The sequence below is a fragment of the Gavialis gangeticus genome, unplaced genomic scaffold, assembly GCF_001723915.1.
Source record: "Gavialis gangeticus isolate Ggan-Ray unplaced genomic scaffold, GavGan_comp1, whole genome shotgun sequence".
NCBI classification, from domain to species: domain Eukaryota; kingdom Metazoa; phylum Chordata; order Crocodylia; family Gavialidae; genus Gavialis; species Gavialis gangeticus.
In genome coordinates, this window is record NW_017729006.1 from 39,812,756 (window position 1) to 39,818,512 (window position 5,757).

Genomic DNA, 5,757 nt, shown 5'->3' on the forward strand with positions numbered 1-5,757 from the left:
GCTCCTTTCTGTTGCAGTTTGAACGAAGCTGCCTTTTCCCCGGCCTCTGCCCCGACCCGCGCCTTCTCCCTCCCCTGGGGTTCCCCCCTCCCCCCACCAGCTCTTGGCCTCGGTGGTTCAGGCTTTTTCTCCCTCTGCCTTGGTCCTTAAACCCTTCCGGTGCCTCCTCCCAGGCCACGCTTCCAGGTCCCCCCAACTTGAGTCTCTGACCCCCCAGCTGCGCAGTGCAAAGGACAGATGGGGGTCCCAGGGTAGCCTCGTAGTTAGCCCTGCCGGACTTCACCCTTGGCACTGAGGGTGGCGGGGCTGGACCAGGCATGCATTTCCCCAGCTTCGTTTTTTCCCAGTTGCCTCTTCCTGTTTGGATTTGGGAGGCTTCATATTTTTCCAGCAGCCTCTAGTTCCTGTCTTGTCCTTTCATTTGCTGGAGGTTGTTGGTGTTGTGTGGATGCTTGCTACACGAGACTGGGAGTATTTGAAGATCGCAGTCAAATTGAAGCAGCGTATGTAGTGGCCCAGGCATGAATGCCAGGCAGTTTCAGAGCTGGTCTACAGCCGGTTGGTTTGGTTCAATTAAATTGCTCTGTTCCCAGCTTGACTCGCTCTTTCTTTGATAGTAACCTACCACTAAACCTCATCCTAAATCTGTTTACAGGTAGAGCTCCCCTCCCCCCATTCCTCCCCATTTCTGTTTTCTCACACTGTCTGTCTGGGACTAACTATCTGTTCTGCCAAGTGCTTTAATAAACTCTGCTCTTTTGAAAATGCTGGGGGGCTGGGCTTAGTTCAGAGTAGAAGCAGAGAGCTTTGTTTCCACTGCTGCATTGTGAATTCGTGGCCTATAAGGAGGGCAAGTTGTTTGGGGCGCTTTTGTGATTTTATTTTTAGGAAAGGAGGAGAAGAAGTATTTCATAGAGAAGTAAGGCCAGAAGGGACCTCAAGAGATTACACAGTCCAGCCAGGGTTGTGGTAGGGTCACATTGTCTCTTGGGTGAATTTCACCCCTACAGATTTGAGTACCGATTGTGCAGCAGTTGCATTACTTTGCTCCACATTGGTATCTTTCTGTTCTGATCTGGGAGGTCTCTTATTTTTTCCAGTGGTGTTTAGTTCCCATCTTGGCCCTTTTGTCCTTTGTTAGTTGCCTTATGTTGTTGGTGTTAATTGTTGATGCTTGCTACAAAAGACCTGCAATATTTGAATATTGCAGTCAGATAATGCCCCACTGGATGAACGCTAAGTAATTTCTGAGTGGGTCTACATCCAGTTGCCCTGGCTTAACTAAATCACTATGTTCCCAATTTACTCACTCTTTCATAGATCATAGAGCGTACACATGTAACCTATGTATTTCTAGGAAGTTCAACTTAAAACTCTGAAAACATATTTTGCTCAGTTGGCAGATTCCTTCATGAGGACGCTTTGGTTGATAGCTGGATTTAGTTTAAATTGATTTGAATTCATTTAGGGTGGTTACATTTTATTGTCTGTAATTGTCCAAGTCACTTCTATATCATTTGAAATATTATTCTACAGAGTTGTATATTATCATTTGAAACTCATTCTGTTCTATTTAATGTTTGTCCTTTTTTTTAAAGTTCTCAGGTGCCGGATTGTAGATTTGAGAACATGGAGCTTTAAGAGGCCTGGTCTTTGAGGGAAATGACTCATCAGTGGCAGTGGTTAACTAGCTTGAGTCCACCTGAACTCAGGTTGGCTTCCACTGAAAGTGGCTTATGTGGCAGCGGACATGTTAGTTTAATTATCAAGTCACTTACATTTTTCGGTAATATTAAAAACATTTCCGTCTCCTGTACAAGTTACCGTAAATGCCAGTAGAAAAGATGCGTTGTGAGGGCGATGCAACTATTTCTGACAAAAGCTGTAAGCAAGAATGCTTTTCCTTTTGCAGGTGGAAGCTAAAACAGTGTCTATAGTGCAACTTTTAACTGTGGGTGTGCAGCTATATACAGGCAAGACTACATTAACTATATCACAAATAATGCAGTACAGTTTGGATATATTCAGACTTCTGCTGTCACAGCCACGTTTGTAATTCTGTATTCACCATGTTGTATTGGTTTCAATCTGGGGGAAAATCTGTCTGGGGGGATAGATGCTGTGCTACAGTGGCAGGGAATACTTGGAGGACATGCATCTGCAACATGTAGGGCAATGTACTTTTGCAATCTGTTGCTATACAGAGCTTGAAAGAAGGACAGCCAGCAAACCAATAATCAAGTTCATTATGGAAGACACTTATGCATTTTAAGAATGTGAGAACTAGTTTCAGAAAGACAGCAAAGGTTTTTGGCAGGGGCAAAGCTCTATTAGCTGTTAGTTACTACAGTATATTTTAAAGATAAGGTGAACAGCAACAAATGGTGATTGGAGACAACAATTATAGGTTTGATTAAGGAGTTGCCTGTGCAAAGTTTCTTCCTTAACTTCTCACTGTTGTGTTGCATTTCTGGTGGGAGAGCTAGCACGGATTTTCAGCTGAGGGCTTTTACCACTGCAGACTAGATCTGTTATGAGCAGGGTAAAAGTTGCACGGAAGTTAAATTGCTATGAACTCAGCCTCCACCATGGCTGCCAAGCTTAGCTTTACCACCTGCAGCAACACTGGGACTATTGCAGTGGAAGGCATATCTACATTGAGCTCTTTGTAATTATTATTTTTGTGTAAATGTATTGGGTGTTGTCTTAGGTTGTCTGGTGTGTTGATAAGGGCGACAGTATTATTTCAGGAGATGTTCCAAAGAATAATGATTTAGCATATTTCTCTTTCCACCCATGACCACCCTTTTAGTGTCATAATGGCCGGCTCCTTTGTGTTGCATAACCACATAATAATTTTCTCTTTAGAGAAGATACAGGTTCTAAAAAAGTTCACACCAGATGAGTAATCTAGTTGAGATTCTACACTGCATTATTTAAAAGAGTGCTTTTCACATCTTGGCACTTTCCATCTGAGAATCTTGAAGAGTTTATAAACTGGAATTTCCTAGTCTCATGGGAATATTGTTATCCCATTTTGCAGATGAGGGAACAATGATACAAAAGTGCATGGGAAGTTTGTGACACAACCAGGGGTGTTTTGGGTCTCTCAGTACCTTTGTCCTGTAGTTCAACCTCAACCCTATCCTCGCTTCCTTGTGTAAGCAATGCTATTTTCAGAATCTGTTAAGGAGACTAATATAATTCCATGCCTCCCTCATCCTACCTTTTGATTATCCTGCCTTTGGAAGGTGCATCAGAATAAAAATCTTCACTGTTAATAGATAGTTATGAGGGAACTATGTATTCTGATATTGTTAGATCGATATTGAAAAATAAAGAGTCAAAAAGTATTTGATCTTTAAAACATATTTCCTATTGTACATTTGTATTTCAGGATTAACTGAAAATATGATGATTGAATTTGCTTTTTAATTTAAAAAAGATAACTACAAAGCTAATGGTCTGTAAAAGACAGTTTGTCAAAGTTGTCCTAGCAAACACTGCTATACAGCTAAGGTACTGTTAATGTAAGCAAGGGAGATAATTCATGCTGAGATAATTGATCTTATTTTGCACAAAGTTAGAAGTTTCAGATTTGGGTCCATTTATGGGAAGACTTGTCCTTTCTCCTTTTTGCCAGATTCTTTAAGGTTATACATGTTCCTTTTTCTTCCTGATGCAATAATTGGGGCTACCAGTGATTTGCTCATTGGGAGCTATAGCAGCTAGCACTCATTCGCTGCTTCTAGATCCAGTTTGTGCTGATGATATTAAAATTCCCAACAGGGGTCAGGTTGACACCCTAAAAATTACGTTGAAGGGACATAGGGAAGTAAAACTTCTTAAATGAGCGATTATTACCTGTACTGTGCAAATGGCAAAACCTTACAGAAATGTAGACTAAGCTTAATATTAAGCTCCAATTTGAAACACAAATCAAATCAGGAAAATATAGGGAAATGTGTCAAATGAAAATTTCATCCTTAATTGAATTCAGGATTCTCTTATTTGTGGGCTTAAATTTCACCTAATATAATTTGTAAATTTGTGATGCTTTTTGTCATCTATGGGCTTCTAAGACAGGGTAACTTCTTAGAGTTAAGGTTACAGTTCTGTCCTTAATTCAACCCTATTGTGCTTAATTATTTAAATTCATTTAGTGTGTAGATGTATCTCTTTGATGTTATGACAGTAGACAATATTGTCTACAGAGATTCTTTTACAGTGCAGAGGTTTGAGTTAAGAAAAATTACATTGTGTTTTAACCTCAGGAGAAACTGATGAGCTGTATACTAAGTGTGGTAATTGAGTGACTTGTCTCTTTACCTTCTGAAAATTCCCGCGCTGATTCTGTACTTTCTGTTGGTGAAAACCACCAGGAAGAGCAGGAAAGTGAAATTTGGTTCAGTTCTACCTGGTTTCATAGAGAAGCACTGTGGGGAAGCAGTTTGTGGAAGACTAGTGATACTGATAGTGGCCTGTAGAAGAAAGGAGGGGGAGAAGGGGGGGTGATCAAGTGAGATGAAACATGTGAAAGATGCTAGATGTACAAAAAATGTGGTGTTAAGTGTTTATCTTGTCCAGTGGTGGTGGAGCTCTTCAGAGTTCTATATAAATCTTTTATGCTGATTTTAGCAGAAGCTGAGTGTACTGCCAAGGAAATCCCCTAAGCCTTTGTGTTCTCTGAAGTAGCTACCTTATAGCAGCTGGAGGGATTTTAGATGGAGTCAAACTCCAGGCCTCCCTACTAAAAGGGTAGTTGTCATGAGGCACGAACCTTGGGTGAGAATGGGGCTTGGGAGTTGGTAAGGAAGAGGGGTTTTTTGAAGAGATGTAAAAAATGAAAGCATTATAGAAGCCAGAACAAATGGGGAGGAAGAGTGGGAAGGTTGCATAAAATTAAGAAAATGGAGAAAAAATAATTTATTTTGCAAAATGGAAGTAATAGTGAAATAAAATGCATTTAGGTTTCTCCGTGGCCCTGCTTACATTCTTAATCATTTGAAGAAATAACTTTAGGAACTTAAGTGAAGCAAGAAACTATTTCTTAGCTTGTTTTTACAGGCTAGTGAGGTAATACACAAATTTACTCGCATATTAGTAGGTAGGTAAGTAAGTAAAGAAAAAACTGTTTAACTGTTTCATTCAAAGCTATCACAGCTATGTATTTCCACATACGTTTATCTTATTACAAGCATTTTTTCCAAATTAGTTTGTTTTCCTTGAAAACATACCTGTATTAAAATCCTATTAATAGTAAAAGTAGGGTAACATGAAAATACACCCAGGAAAGTAAACAAGTTAAAAGTTGACTCTATTAAATTCTAGTGTAAGCTTAACTTTGTAATTTGATGCAAGCTGAATTGACCCCAGCAAGAGTCAACTGCATCTCTCAGTGATTTGCTTTAACTTAACTGTGTTAACTTTTATATGTCAGGTTAATTAACCAGACTTACTTCTCTAGTATAGATGAAGTTGAGCAGCTGATCCTAATATTATTGTAATTGTTGGGAGACACAAAATGAATTAAAAGGAAGTTATAAGATATGCTTACTTGATCTGCTTTGCAAAATGGAGTAAGTGACATAAGCTAGGGACAGAAATTACACACAAACCAGCAGTATAAGTGATCAGAAACCAGTTCAAATCTGAACAGAAGCTCGGTGTACATAAACCGCTTTCAAAATGGCTGAAACCAGTTAAAGATAAATGTGGATGGATGTAGTATGAGACTTAATCGATTTAGGTTATATT

General features: G+C 39.6%; 1 protein-coding gene across 2 annotated transcripts in view; it reads left to right on the forward strand.

The window, feature by feature from the left end:
• CUL1 (cullin 1) overlaps positions 1 to 5,757 on the forward strand; it is an 89,559-nt gene that overhangs the window by 335 nt on the left and 83,467 nt on the right. The gene's annotated exons all lie outside the window — the stretch shown is intronic.